Here is a 16,778-nt window from a genome sequence, read left to right as displayed (position 1 = left end):
TGTGAGCTCCAAGGGTTATTAAAAGCGAACTAAATCTACATGTAAAACAAATCTAGTATATCTGGTTTTTTCCTAATGTAGATACAAAATGGAAGGAAATAATATAATATTTTGTGGATGAAAAATATATTTTGACTCAGACAAATCTTTTGCTTCAGTTAAATATTAAAGAAGGGCATAAAAAAAAGATTTGTACTACAATTGTACTTTATGTAGGTTAAAAGGCAAAAGAAGTATCAGTGCAGGTCTCACTGTATAATATACCTGCTATATGTTATAGTCTAGAAACGCCATTTTCCTTTTCCATTAAGAACTTACTGCACAATCATTCCAATGTTAACATTATAGCAGTTTATGTCTCTGTGTGACTTAAGAAGAACAAAAGTTGCATATCAATGAACTTAAAATTAAAGGTAAAAAAACATTGAAAGAATTATTATGGCCATTTCATTCATGGCTTTGAAGATGCTGAATGATTGATAGTGCTTAATATAAATAACTACTATGATTTGTTCATTACAAGTCAAAGTCACGTGTACACCTGGCTGCTGATCAGTTATGAAAGATGTCTCAAAACAGCAACTGTAAATGCAAGATACAGATATATTACATAATGCATCCCATTTATTGGAACAAACATAAACTGAATGTAATGGTTAGAATTCTGAAGAAATGTCTGAAGCCAACTTTCAGGAAAATTCTATAAAAAATACCATTGGTGTTCACACATTCTAATCTGAGGTACTGTGGTGAAAAGATCTTCATAAACTTAGTTAGGTGCGTACAGTTAGCTTAAACAGTAGCACTTGGACATTTTTTGTGTAAATTCCTAGTTGAGGGAGGCATAAAAAACCCATATTTGCATAATCAAATAGACAACTACTTCTCTAATAGGTCACATCCATGAATATCTACATGGTTTGTGTACACACAATGACCGCTTGTAGGTATACTAAATGCATTTTAATATATGAATACAATTGTTCATACCCAAATTTGAATTTATTATTTAGCTGGCAATGACCTTAATTATGATTTTTAAATAAACGGAATAGTTTTAGCAGTGTAATCTGCATGTGAATTCATCTCCTAGTAGAGTACCTGCAGTCCAGAATTTTTTAGTTTCCAATATTTCTAAATAATTAAATGTTGTCCCCTGTACTGTTTTCTTCTTTCTTCCTGGAGTTCTACATATTCAGTGACAACTGGGGTATGTCTAACATTACAACTCAGTAGAATTGTACAATACAACTCAGTATTTGATTTAAGTCAAGGTTTTGGTAGTAGGGATTTTGCAGAGGTATCCTCTATAAGAATCCAGGGCTGACTATGATGGACATGGCTGGTTACAGTATACTCCAAAGAGGACCCACTGCTGGTCAAAGCTGAGCCCATAAACTATGTCGATGGTGGTGCTTCTATGATAACATATTTAAGAAAGGGTAAAAAATATTCACAACATCCATGAGAGAGAGAATTTAGAAAATGTGAGACAAATACCTCTGTAGATACCGACGTCAATGAAGCGGGAGGGGGAGGAGATGTCCCAGGTACCAGGGAAGAGATTTCCCAGGAGTGCCTGGTAAAGACCATGGTGATGCAGGCTGTCCCCTTGCAGCATGGAGCTCTCTGGCAGAGCAGATATCCACCTACAGCCCATGAAGAACCTGAAGTGGGTTTGCCTGAAGGATGCTGTGTCCTCATGGAGAGCACACACTGGAGCAGGCTCATGGCAGGAGCTGCAGCCTGAGGAAAGGAACCCACATAGGAGTAGTTTTTCTGGCAGATACGGTGGCCTGTTGGGGAACCTTGTAAGAGCAGCCCATTCCTGAAGGACTGTATCTTGTGGAAAGGATCAACAACGGAGCAGGGGAACAGTGTTAAGAGAAAGGAGCAGCAGAGATACAGTGTTATGGACTGACCTGGACTGACCAGAACCTCCATTTGCTATCCAACTCCACTGGTCAGAGGGGAAGAGTTGGGAATGGAGGACTTAAGTTGAGTCTGAGAAGACAGGGGGATGAGGGGATGGTGGTTTAGTTTTGTGTTTATTTCTCAATATTCTACTTGATTTTTAGTCAGAAGTAAATTATTTTGATTTTTCCCAGGTTGAATCTGTTTTTCCTGTGACTGGTAAGTAACCTCCTTGTGTTTATCTCAACTTCTTGGTTTGAAGAGCCTATTGGTTTTTCATCTTATTTTCTCCGTTGCCCCACTGAGGAGAAGGAGTGAGAGAGTGGACAGGTGGGCATCTGGTACCTAGATAAGATCAACATATGGTACAAGTGCAGGTTACCTTTAGAGCAGCTATCACCCCTGGAGAAAGTCCAAATCTGTTTCTACACACTAAATGAAGCAGCTGTGGAACAAACAAAACCAGAGTGCACAAAATTCCAAAATAAAAAGAGAAATCCAAATTGCTCACCTGCTTTGCTAGAGGAAATCTACAACAGAAAAATAGTAGGATTAATGTTCTAGTTTTGTTGAATAAGTTGCAATGAATTACTACTTTGTGTTTCAACTACAAACATGTTTATTACTATGATAGAGTTGCAACATAAAAAAAAGATGACAGAAAGTCCACAGTTCACATCATAGCCTAACTAAATTCATCTTCAAAAAGTCTGTGGCCGGAATATCTAACACTGTCATGCATGCATTTGAATGAATTTTTGTGCATACAAGAATAATGTATAAGGATGCCCATATAAATACATAAACAATATATTTAATATATAAAATATATATATAGTTGTAGTTATTCCTTAATATAAAGTCAATTCCACAGTGAGAAAGGAGTAAACCATTCTCAACATACTTCTCTGATCTTTCCTTGAACATGCTTGAGCATAACACACTAAAAAGAGGAACCTCAAATATTGTAATCCATTAATACTGAAAATATGCTACTGCTCATGATGAATGACTATTTGATATAAGGACTAATACTAACTTACCGTAGTCTACTGACAAGTAGTGTTTCCAATTTATTTGCAGCTGATCATGAATAAAGTAGTTGTCAAGGTCACTAACAGTGTCAGATCCTAGTCTGAATTTTCTAAAAACTACATTGAAATGTTTTGGGTCATCCAGTTCCAATCTTCCTGTCAAGGGCAGGGACACCTCCCACTAGTCAAGCAGCTCTAAGCCCCATCCAACCTGGCCTTGAACACTTCCAGGGAAGGCTATTCACAGATTCCCTGGTCAACCTCTTCCAGCATCTCACCATTCTCATAGTGAAGAACTTCTTCCTAATATCTAAGATGAATCTACCTTCTTTCATTTTAAATCTACTGCCCCTTGTCTTGTCACTTCATGCCCCTATAAAACATGCCCCTCCAGCTTTCCTGTTGACTCTTATCAGGTGCTGAAATGTTGTTGTATTTTCTCCATCAAGCCTTCTCTTCCCCAGGATAAACAAACCCAATTTCCTCAGCTTGTCTTCACAAGAGAGGTGCTCCAGCCCTCTGATCATCACCATGGCTTCTCTCTGGACTTACTCCAATATGTCCATGACCTTGTGTTGGAGACTGTAGAACTGGATACAGTACTTCATGGTGAGTCTCATGAGAATGGAGCAGACAGGAAGAAACACCTCCCTTGACCTACTGGCCATGCTTCTTTGGATGTATCCCAGATAGACTTGGTTTTCTGGGCTGCAAGCACATGTTTCTGTCTCATCTTGGGCTTTTCATCAACCAACACCCCCAAGTTCTTCCGCTCAGGGCTGCTCTCAGTCCATTCTTCATGCAACTTGCATTTGTGTGTGGGATTGCCTTGATTCAAGTGTAGAACCTTACGCTTAGCATTATTGAACTTTATGCAATTTAGATGGGCCCACCTCTCAAGCCTGTCAAAGTCCCTCTGGTTGGCTTCCCTTCCCTCGAGCATATTTGCTACACCACACAGCTTTGTGCTGTTAGCAAACTTGCTGAGAATGCACCTGCTCCCACTGTCTGTGTCAACAACAGAGATTATAAACAACACCGGCCCCATTACAGACCCCTTGTAAAAGCCCATTAATACATTGGCTCAAACATCACCAGTACAGGGGATTTTTGTAAGAGACTGAGAGGGGGTTGTGTGCCTCAACATCGCTAAACACAGACATCCAACAAGACATCTGCTCCAACATGTCTCCAACCACAAGGGAGCGGCTTCTTCCTCAGAAAGTATTGAGGAACACCTTCTGCAAAAACACCTCAAAAAGTGCCATGATGACAGGAACTTGGTTAAACAGCACCCAACTACATGCCCTACATTCAAACTGTGCATGAGCCTGGGCCTGGGGTCAAGGCTTTGCCACTGAGAGACCCCTGCAGTGACAATACTGGGCATGTGCAACAGGGTGCAGGGCAATACAGAACAGTTCAAAAATTAATTGATTATGCAGAATATTTCCTGGAAAAAAAGGAGACATGAACAATAAATGATGAATGTACACCACCAAACTTTTCCCACCATGGATCCAGCCATTGATATGCCATTGGAATATGTGGGTGGCATGCTTATCTATCTCCCTCCTTCTTTTCTACTTTGCTCTGTTCTCTCCCCCCCCTGCTATGTTGTTGCTCTACTAATAAAGTGCCATTGGATGCCAAGTGATAACTGACCTCATTTATGTCTTAATTTCACCTTGCAGGAGTCCAGGAGTCCTTAGTCTTACAGGGGACTGAATTGGATCTTAACACCCCTGAGGAACACCACTCATCACTAGTCTCCACCAGGAGACTGACCCCTTGAGTGCAGTTCTTTGAGTGCAACTAGCCATTCAATTTCTTACCAATCCACCAGGTTCATGTTTCTCCAATTTAGAGGCAAGGGTGTTGTGTGAGACAGTAGCAAATGCTTTGCACAAGTTTGGGTGTCTGATATCAGTTGCTCTTCCCTTATCCGTGATCACTGTGATACTGTCATACAAGGCCACCAAATTTGTTAGGCATGATTTTCCCCTAGTGAAGCCATGCTGGCTGTCACCAATCACCTCTTTAATTTCCATGTGCCTTAGCATAGCAGGATCTGTTCCGTGATCTCTTCAAGCACAGGAGTGGTCTGGCCTGTAGTTCTCCTGATCTTCCTTTTTCTCATTTTGAAAATGGTGGTTGTGTTTTGCTTTTCCAGTCAGTGAGAACTTCACCAGATTGCCACATCTTCTCAGATATGATGGACAGTGGCTTAACAACTTCATCCACCCGTTCACTCAGGACCGGTGGATGTATCTTATCAGGTACTATGGACTTGTGCAACTTCAAGTTCCTTAGGTAGTCTCAAACCTGATCTTCTCCTAGAGTTGGCATTTCTTCATTCACCTAGTCCCTACTTTTGACTTCAGTGACTTTTTGAGACCTTGCTGGTGAATACTGAGGCATAAAAGTCATTATATAGAAGTCTTCTCCATATCCTGCATTACTAGGTCTCCCCTTTCCTTCTGGAGAGGGCTCACATTTTCCCTATTCTTCATTTTGTCACTGGCCTACCTATAGAAGCTTTTATTGTCTCCCTTTATGCCCATGGCCAGATTTAATTCTGTCAAAGCTTTAGCTTTGTTATCCTGATTGGTGGCTGCTTGGGCAATTTCTCTGTATTCCTTCCAGACTGCTTTTCCTTCCTTCCAAACTCTTTTTTGTGTGTGTGTTTTGTGTGCCTTTTTGATCACTGGAATCTTATTTAAATGACTGAAATAGAAATAGTTGAATAAAATACTGTTGTTCAATGTACATTATACAAAATATTTTATGTATTAATATCTTACAGAGTCTTATAGCCTTGATCTCAATATTTAGAATTAAGAATTATGATTATTAATATTCATAATATGTATATATGTCCCTGAATATGTAGGTTAAAACACAGGAATTTACATTGCAATATTAATAGGTTTATTATTAGTATTTTGTGCAGAAAGTTATTTTCACGCAGAAAGCCTCATGGGTACAGAATTTGCTACAAGACACATGAAATCTTTCCAGCCAATTAAATGGACATTTTATTGTATGACTATGTATTAGAAGGTTTAGATATTGTTTGACTATCTTGAACAGCTCATCTGAAACTGATAAAATATGTCATTTCCAGTACTCAGAGACTTAAAATACATACTATTTATTTGACAGACCATGAGATATTGTGCATTTTCTAGTTTAGGAAATTCATACCTCAACATATCAACTGCTAAATATATTTTCTTTCTCAGTGGAGAACTCTCCTGACTAGATAGAATAGCACCACTAAGATGCATCGAAGATAATCTGTTTTGTTCCCATCTCATCACAGGATGAAGCTCTTGTAATCTCAGATGTATGCAAGTACGTGTTTCTGTACAGTGTCAAAACAGATCAGTGAATATGCAGAGAAAAACAAACTTGCATAAAGCACTAACTGTGAATCATGGAATTGTAAGGACAGAAAGTTCAAAGTGTCATTTGATTTTAACAAAATCCCAAGACAATCAGATTACAACCTGAACCTTTGTTACATTCAGAAATGTCATTTTGAGAGTTGGCTTTTTTTTAATATGCCTACAGCAGAGTAGAAATCTAACCCAAGCAGGGTGGTCTGAGAAAAAAAGAAATAAGAAGAGACCTTTATATCAATTTATTTCTGTATATACACACAATCCATACTGAAAGGTTGGGAACTAGAAGGCATTACTCAAATAGCTTAGCATTTCTTTTGACGCAGGGATCTGCTTTTTTGTTTGGTTTTTTTTAGTTTGTTTGGTTGGGTTTTTTTGTGTTTTTTTTTTCTTTTCAATTTATCTATTTCTGTGAAGTAATGAACATTCAGAAAGGGCACCTATATCAGGAATACTTGAAAAATATTAAAAGGAGGCATATATTTAAGATGATGATTTTTAACCTGATCAGGACTGGACATTTCCTTTTTTTCAGATGCACCTTGTTTTGTAGCAGGGAAAATTTTACTAAATAAGTCACAGTGTTTCAGGACATTATGTCCTCTTATTTGCAATAGGATACTTGTGATGATGTGCTCAGGGTGTCTCTAAGCCTTTCTCCATATCTGTCATGGCTATATCTCATCTTTTTGTAAAATCATCTAATGAAACAATTTTGGTAACTTTCCCTAGGAGCTCATTTACTTTTATTAGTGAGTGTGTTGGTGTTAGATACATTTGGCTTCCTTTGTTGGCCTTCTGAACTTGCAAGAGAATAGAAATCTAATTACTGAGAAGGTGATAAAATGATGAATAGAAGGGTAAAACCTGAGACAAAAAAGATGAGTAGGAGAAATAAACTTTGGAAGAAATTACCTAGTTTTTAATTGAAATAAATTTGAGGAGCAGGATTATGACATTTCATTTCAACAAATGTATATGGCTATAAGTTTTAAACTACATAAGTGCTGGATTTTCACCCATTCTGGGCTGATATGGTTCAGTGTGAAAAGCTGTAGTTAAGTAAACTAAGAGCAGCAAAGACACAATGTGGTTTACAGTCCACAGTGTAAAGCTGGGGAATGGCCAGTTCCATTATACACCCTCTTGGTTAAAGTCAGCATGACCTTATCCATTACTGTTCATATTAGCAAGTGATCCTGATCAAGTTGTGTGGAACTCATGTTTGCCTATCAGGTTGTTGGGTCTTGCAACGGAGCAGACAAGAGCAGGTCTGAGATGTTTCTAGCTTTCAGGAAGGCTTGACTAGAGCAGCAACACTTACTCTGCCTACTTTACAGCCTCAGGGTCTACATAGCACAGCATTTAGGGGCAATTGGTGCAAGAAGAAAATCCTTATCCCTGTTCAGAGGTGGCCCCTGACTTTCTTGTCCACATTCAACGGTGGGGAGGTGAGGACAATCTTCATACTTGGTCTTCAGAGTGTGGATTCCTTCCTTTCCCTTCCACTTTTTCATTTTATTGAATGACCTGATGGAAAGTATTAAAGTAACTTTCCCCTTCTGTTACTCCTCCTCCTCTTTCTAGTCCTTTTCACACTCTTCCATTTCAGCATACTTAGCTATTCCCAGCTGGTAGAAATGCCACAGAGAGCACTTTCACAATCTATTTGCTCACATCATAATCTGTCACAGCAAAAAATTCTGTGAAAGGACTGAAATGGTGAAGAGGAGAAGTCAACAAAGGAAAGAGGAAAAAATTATCCTCCATTTTCTAGTGAGACAGTATACTGACTAATGAGATCAGCAAAATGTGAATCTTGTTCCCACAGGATTTAAAAAAGAAAAACAGCACTTTCTTTTTCTCAGAGGCCTGTTGAAGACTCTTTCTCAGATTTAAATATTTAACCAGACCTTACCGATCAGATTTAGGAAAAAAAAAATCCAGGAAAACTAATCTGACCTCAGAGGGAAAGGGGAAAAGATTTATAGAACGAGTCTTTACATGGTGTAGAAGCCTTGAATTCCAACATGATTCAGTTCTCTAAATGAAATTAAGAAATCAAAAGTTACTTAATAGAATCATTAAAAATATGTTAATTTCAAAAGAAGGAAGAAGGAGGAAGAAGATGGAAGAATAAACTAAGCAGAAGTAAAGTTTTGGTAATGGCACCGAGTCTGCTAAGTTCAAAATATTCTCCAAACTTGCTAAACTCATCTCTGAAATCACAGATGCTCACTTCTAGCTTCATACTGTAAGTATACTTCTGTAAACAGCATCAGATTGACTTGGAGATACCAGTCTATTGATATCAGTGTATCAGTCTCACTTCTAGTAAGGCAATTTTAGACTTTCAAGAAAGGCTTCCTCCCACATGCTGTTTGTAAAGATCCCAGTTTTCTGCCTGTTTATTCAGCCAGTAGAGTAGCATGGAAAGCTCAGCTGTTGAAAAGATTATGTTTTGATGCAAATGGTGAAAAATATGAACCCTTACTAAGATGACAAAAGTAATGATGTTTTTAATATACTTAGTTTTTACATTACACACTACAAATGACTTCTACAAATGAGGGATAGCATAAAGAAAAAGTATTACTCTGTGAAAGGCAAAATAAGAATATGTTCCTTTTGCCTCTTGCGTTCTACATAACACTCACTCCCAAAACTCAGAAGTGTGACTGAGAGAATAACTCACTCTTGAGTTCTTTTTAATAGCTGACCCCTCAATTAAGTACTACAAACAATTCCTTTTTTAAATGGACATTAAGGAGATAAAGATCAGGGAAGCATAAATAATTCTAATTCAACAGTGACTCCAGCTCTATATCAAATTGTTCGTAAATCAACATTAAAATTCCCCAATTCCATATCTCAGGGTTGAGCTACAACACTGGTTTTCAAACTGCTAATCATCTTATTTCAGTCATTGGTCCACTCTTTTTTTTTTTTTTTTATTTTCTGAGTTTTTCATGGCTTAAAATCAGTCTTTTATGTTGGTAAAATATTTAAGCAAAATTCTTCCTTAAAAAACTATTCTGAACTCAGAGGACAATTCGGTTGCAGCTCTAAACAGCCCAATAAATGTACTTTTACATTTTACATGTACCTGTTACAAGAATGATTCTGTTGCAAATATCTTTTGGAAACTGATAAAGCACCATGGTCACAGTGAAGCTTTGATACAGACACACCTGACTTGTGTCTGAGAGTACTCCAAAACAGGAAGTCTGGGAAAATGTACGTAAAGACACCTTTTCTTCACTTAATGTCTGAGCTGGCTTTTACCAACAAGATCAGGTCTAGAAGTTGCACAGTCAAGATCAGAAGGTACAATATCTCTGGAACATTACAGTTTTCTGACCCAAACAGTATATTGGTATGTTTCAGTGCTCACCAGTATAGGCTCAGAATTTGTGCAATGGTATCTACTGCTGCCCTAGACATATTCCACTACAGTTTTGAAAAATGCCTCGGTAAAAAAAATATTACTCTTTGTTCTTTTCAAAGCCAAAAACGAAAATACAAACATGATCATTCTTAATCAGCCGTGAGCATGAGTCTTACATTCCAGCATACCAAGACTCAATTCAGCAGTTTAGGTCTTTGCAGGACTGCCACATTTCTGCACAGCTTCTAAGATTTTAGCTTGAAAAGAGAAAAGCTACTACAGCATACAGAAAAAAACCAGACAAACTAAAACTGTTCTTCGTCTTCTTCCTCTCTTCTGAAATATTCACCAAAATCAGATAAGATAAATCTTATTTTTGGCAATGTTTAAAAGTGCCCTTACCACATCATTTAAGGTCAAACTAAATTTTTTCTGTGGATTGCCCTAAGGAATGAGATAGATGGTTCAGACACCAAAACTTGAGCCTCAGTTAAATATGAAAGGTATCTCCTTACGAACAAAAATATTATGCTAAAATAACCTTGAAATAAACATGTACTCTGGTTCAAGTTTTTCACAGAAAAACTTAGATAGTGGCCCCAGAATTTCTCTGCTAGCCTAATTATTGGCATTTTTCCAAAGCTTTCAAACTGGCAATGCTCCTGCGTGTAGTTGAGATTCTTCTTACTAATACAATATAAAGGAAAAAAGTCAGTCTCTTTTAGCAAACATGTTTTCTTTAATGAAAACAAGTTACTGCACAAAATAAAGAAGTGTTTAGAACTGAAATTTCAATGGTCATTAGCATTTGTGTTTGTGGAATATGGATTTTTTGGGGTCAGTTTGATAGAACTGTGCAAATGCTCTAATAAACTCAAAAAGCATCTGATTTAACACAATCCAGTGCAATGTTTTTTAAGCTTTCATTCTGTCTGAGAGATACACGACTAAAATTTTTTTTAACCTTATCTTTGTTATATTGCACCTATACACTAGCAACTTTCTTCCAAACCACAGGTACTGCTGTGAGACGAAAATTAAGAGGAGACCCTATTAGAAAGAACCAGTGATACATGATTATACACATCTGAAATTGAAATAGCCTGAAAACTGTCAATATACAAACTGATTTCAACAGACTTACCTATTTAATGGTTTTAAAAATCCAGTACTTCCTCTTTACCATGCAAATCTTTTAGCCCCAGGGTGAAGTCAAAATACAGCACTTGATCACAATTATCCCAACCTGTCATGGACAATAGCCTCTCTCATTGCACCACCCTTGGCAGGCTTGAAATATATCTGGAAGACACAGATATTCATAAATTTTTATTGAAATATACTCAACTATGAGGTAGTATGAGGACACATGAGCACTTAATTGATGAATACATTATAAAGGAGTGAGTACAAAGCCATAAATATCACCTGGTAAACTCTGACACCTGCAACTGTGAAGGCTGTGTTCCAGAGAACCTGTTTCTTCTCAGTATATGCCACTATATGGTACTAATTCACCCTTTTAAACTGTCATGATTAAACTCCAGTATTTATAATTTTGAAAAATCATAGCTTTTTATACATAGGATTGTAAGTCCTGATATGTATTTCAAAAGTAAGTTGATACAGTGAACCAAAGAGAATCTTACCTGAGAAAGGCCATGGGAAGGATTCAGCAATATTATAATAAGTTTTTACATGTCAGCTTTGTTGAGTACCATTCGTACAGTACATTCAATAGAAAATGCAACCTCTTAAATGGATGCAATGTAAACATACACCAATCTCATGGTCTTTTTATTAAGAAAAGGCATGCAGATAAATCAAGTATTCAGCTGGCATGTTTCAACATGGTTTTCATGCATCATGCACTGCAGAAGTTTAGTTTTATCTTTCATTCTGCTTCTGTACATTTTTAAGGTTCCTTGAGGAAATTTCCTACCATTTAAAACTACCTTTTAGTAATTCAAATGAATACTTTTATTCCATTCTCTAAACTAATTTTTTTCATACTTATTTTTTCAGACTACAGTGCATGTACCTCTTTCTCTGAAAAGATGATTAATTCTGCGAGTTTAATTTACTTAATAAGGATGTTTTTCTCATCTTTCTTCTCACTGAAATCTTCAAACCAATGAATATAAATAATGGGGAATTCTATGTGCCATTCACATAATGCCCAGTTTATCTGAAAGGTACAAGGATCTGGGCTTTCAGTCATGTTCTTTCAGTCCCTGTTGAAATTTAGAGAATGACCAGGCACTACTCCTAAACATCTCCAAAATTCTGGATGTTCCCTTGCTTTCACACTCATATCTATATATCTTCTCCACAAGTGTTACAGCTGTTTTTTTTTTTTAACGAAAGGGAAATGTGTGCACAGAAGTGATTGTTAGTGAATATATACATATGCAAGATAAAGGCAAAACATTCTATCCAAATTCGGAAATATCAGAAGTAAAGTGTCAGTACATTTTGTGCCTGACTTTACAAAGTATTTCACTACGGGGTTATCATAGAGTATGACTTCTCAGCAAACCCAATTTGTTTGACTGCAACATACAAGCTAAACCTGTAGCTGAAAGGAGAAACTGCTATTCAGCCTCCAACAGTCATTATCAGTTTTCCTAAAAGACACATTTCTTAAAAAAAAGGAACAAGATTGCTCTTGTCCCGTTTTTATTATGACAGTTCAGTGCCTCTGAAGCCTGATGTATCACCATGAAAAACAGAGTTTCCAAGTGTAAAAATTTACTCTCTATTCTATGATTTCAAATAGGAGAGTGAGCATGTCCAGAGTTTTAGGGAGGTACCTGACTAAATAATCAGGAATCACATACAGCAGGCCAAACAAATGCAGGAAATATGAATGTTTAGCATAATACATTTTGAAAGTCAACAGAATATCTTTCATTGAGATATTTAATTCAATCCAGTGCATGTGAATGAAGCACTGACTCTATGTGGCTCTCTATGATCAGATGCAGAACTGAATTTCAGTGAGGCAGAGGAAGGAACACACTAGCATGTCTCAGAATTTATCTACTACCAAACTCAAAATGCAGAGAAAAGGGTGCTTTTTCTTTAGTTGTGATTTCCTTAGTGACATCTCTAATGGGGCAAAAAGAAAGTTTTTCCTAGAAATGTAATACCATATACACATAAAGATGTTTAAACAATAATCCCAGCTTTTATGAATATCCTCCAGAAAGACAATTACTGTTGAGGTAAAGTTCTCAGAATATGTCAGAATGTGTATGGAAAAAGTTAAATACTCCAAACATTCCTCTAAATTTGCATGATACTTTTTCTGTTTACAGTATAAAGAGAGCAATCAGCTAGGATTTCAGGTTTGGATACATCAGGATTTGTATGACCGATCTGAAACAACTTTGATACTTAGTACAACTTGGAAAGACAGAACTAACAGGATCAAGAGATAAATCAGCTGGATGAATGCCAAGATCTCCAGAAAATAGAGTTTGCAAATAACATAGGCAGGGGGCATTCCTAAATCTGAATAAGGGAAACTGCTGAAATGGAGGCAGAACATACAGATTCAGTTATGAAAACAAGCACTTATTCCTGATCTTGACCAACCACCGCACTAAAGAAAAACAGAACTTTGAGAGCAGTAGAAGAAGAAGCAAGTAACAGAATGTGACTCATTGCCATCTCTTTATCTCTAAATTCAGAATCACAGTAGAGTCATGGTAGGAAAGGACCTATGAGATCATCAAGTCCAACCATACAAAAAAACGCACCAGAAAGCAACCCCAAACACAAACAACACATACACTGCACCAAATAAAACCCACAAAAAAATTAAACAAAACCTACACTCTTGGCCACTAGCTGATGCCCTGAAGTGACCATTGACAGAGAAGCAAAAAAAAAAGTTCTTCAAATATGCTAATCCAAATTCATGCATCTGTGCTGACAAAGGGAGATCACCTGTTAGTTCCGAGTATCACTGACCAAGATTTCCCTTTCAGAAAGCTCTAAAACCTTCTTGTACTTGCCCGATCATGAAAGTTGGAATGAAAGGTGAAACATGGGCTAGTGCTTTAAAACCCAGTATATACGCACCTACAGACAGATACAAAAAATGTGGAGCAGATGGTTCTCAAGACAATCACTGAATGAAGGGTTTCAACAGAACTTAAGGGTGGAAAGTCAAATATGTGGCAAGTGGTGGCTTTGCATGTTCTACTAGAAATAACCAAGCCCAGAAGACAGGGTAGAAAAACAAAACAAAACAAAACAATGTGAAAGAAAAGTCATGTTTGACAAGCTTCCCTGTTTTGTTGGTTTTAGCTATGTTAGAGTATATTTTCTACATGGCAGCTGGTATAGGGCTATGCTTCAGAGTCGTACCGTAAACAGTATTCATAATACAGAGATGTTTTTTCCTACCGCTGAGCAGTGCTCACATAAAGTCAAGGCCTTTTCTGCCTCTCATTCTGCTACATCAGAGAGTGGGCTGGGGCTGCACAAAAAGCTAGGAGGAGACACAGCCAGGACAGTTGACCAAAACTGGCCAAAGGGATATTCTAGACCATATGATGTCATGCTCAGCAATAAAAAGCTGCCGCAGGAAAAAGAAAGGGGAAAAACTTGAGAGTTATGGCATTTGTCTTCCCAAGTAACCATTATGCTATGTTGTCTGTTCCTCCCTAGAGGAGAGTCACAGGTGTGGCCTCTTTACTCCTTTACTCCTTCCAGAGGGCAAAACGTTCCTCAGAACTGAGCAGTGGCCTGGGGGCTGCATAACATTCTTTAGCAGTAGCTACAAACATCAAGCATTATCAGTCCTAGAAGCAGACACTGACTGAGAAACTAGCTGTTAATTTCAGCAAGTACAGCTACTTACAAAAGACTTAGCTGAAAGTAAAATCAGAAGACAGAAAATTACCTTTATCCTGGCCCAAACCAGGACAGTAATGGAGCCCTGCTTTCCTGGAGGTGGCTAAATACCTGCATCCTGATGGGAAGAAATGTATTAATTCCGTGTTTTGTTTTATTAGCAGGCATGGCTTTTGCTTTACTTATTAAACTGTATTTATCTCAACTCATGAGTTTTCTCACCTTACCCTTTCAGTTCTCTCCACAAATTCCACCAGGGGCAAGTGAGCAAGCAGCTGTGCAGTGTGTAGTTGCCAGCTGGGGTTAGATCCCAGTAGTCCTTTTTGGTGACCAGTTTGGGGCTCAAAGGGTTTGCAATAACAAGAGATTTACTTGGCATACTCTACATCAAATGTACAGCTGTTATTACTGTTTAGCTGCTAATCAACAGGCTCTTGCATTTGCCACGAGGCTTGATGCCTTACTGTATATTAGAATCTAGTGGCTGTCAGTAGCTGTTTTTTGCTTTTGCTGCTTGCTGTACTGAGGTACTGCTTATCATCTTACCCTACAGTGCCTGGGAACACCTTGGTAACAGCAATGCTGATGTGCTCTGGCTGGCAGATGGCCAGGGCATCACTGCTGTTTCTGTACTGATGTCCTGGACAGGCTGGAACTCCAATGTGAACTGAAGAAACTGTGTGAATGAGTCCACACAGCAGTAGGACACCCTGAAGCGTCTTTGGCTGTTGATAAGCCCGTGCCAAAGCAGGTACATCTTGAAGAATTCATGGCCGTGGTTATGTCTAAGCAATCCCCATCCCACCATGGGGCAGCAAGAGAACAGCTCTGTGGTAACGAGTTGAGAACTAAAACAAAACACCTGTCAATCCTGTTTCATAGGCCAAATGCACCATGAAAATCAACAGTCAGCAAGAAGAGAGCAGCACAAAATTCCACAGGGATAAGAGAGAAGCTGAGGTCTGTAGAGAAATTTTGAGTGTTGGAGAAGGAATACTGAGGAACATAGATAAACAATGCAACAAGAATTCAACAAGATTTATGTAAAATAAATTGGATTACTAGACAAAGTGGAGGAGTGGGAAGCAAAAAAAGAGAAATATATGATGTAATTTGTGTGTGTAACATCTGGGATTTCTAAGAAAATCACAGGGCACAAATTTTGTGCTCAAGTCTTAGATGATACAAGATACAAGATGATATACATTGATACAATTACTACTCAACAAGCTTTAATTTTCCAGAAAAGAAAAGGCTCAACACTGCTAACATGCACCGCTTGCCAGTAAGTTTTGTCTTGCAAACTACTTTAGGAGTATCATTTTCATTTGCTGTCCCAGTTTTTGGTTTGGAATACTGATACCAGCTGATTGTTGAACAACCAAATAAGCAGCCCTGAGAGTAAAATGGCTGTTCCTCCCCCATGACCTGATTGACTTCTTTCTTCCCTGACCAGCCAACAAAACATGTTAAATCAAAAACGACTAGGCCCCACAGCATTGAAATCACCCATCTAGCAGTTATCAGCAGTTAATCCAAAGGTAAGAGCAGCATGCCAACTAGCTGGGATATAATTAGGTAGCAATACTGGTTACAGGAATATTCCTGATTAGCACTTCTGCATGAACAGTGTAATGACTGGCTGACTCGGATAGTTTTAGTGCTGTTTTTTTCACTGTCTGTTAGTGCAATGGAACAGGTGCTTTTACAGTGGCTGAGGTGGGGTGCATCAGAGGACCTGTCAATTGCTCCGGACATAGCAGCAACTCCAGTGGCTCATGAGCAAAACATTACTTTTATGTTTTCAAATTAACAAAACTTCCAAACATGGACATTTATGTCCAATGATGATGAGTACCAGAAGACACCTGGAAACATAAACGAGGAGGAAACCTTTGGCAGTAAATCTAGCATGGGCTGGGGACAGCAGGGACTCCCCAAAATTCTTTTCAGGACTTGAAGAATGGAAATGTGTGAGCAAGCATATCTGCAGGGTAGCAGAGAAAATCAAAGAACTCAGTGTTCAGTTCTCCAGCTGCACGCATGAGGGCTTTCTAACCTCTCTAACCTCTCACCCAGTGCCCAAGAAACAAGCAAGATGAATGACGAGCACCAGCAACCACAAGTCAAACATTGAAAATGGAGAAGATATTTTTTATTACAAAAATT

General features: G+C 38.1%; 1 protein-coding gene across 1 annotated transcript in view; it reads right to left on the bottom strand.

The window, feature by feature from the left end:
- The window catches only part of LINGO2 (leucine rich repeat and Ig domain containing 2), a 461,135-nt gene that overhangs the window by 128,432 nt on the left and 315,925 nt on the right, over positions 1 to 16,778 (bottom strand). The window contains exon 4 of the mRNA XM_071730935.1: positions 10,888 to 11,045. The gene's annotated coding sequence lies outside the window, so the exon portion shown is untranslated. The remainder of the gene's footprint in view (positions 1 to 10,887; positions 11,046 to 16,778) is intronic.

This window comes from Heliangelus exortis, chromosome Z (genome assembly GCF_036169615.1).
Source record: "Heliangelus exortis chromosome Z, bHelExo1.hap1, whole genome shotgun sequence".
NCBI lineage: Eukaryota > Metazoa > Chordata > Aves > Apodiformes > Trochilidae > Heliangelus > Heliangelus exortis.
The sequence above is the reverse complement of the archived record's forward strand: the minus strand, read 5'-3'. Positions and strand labels throughout refer to the sequence as shown.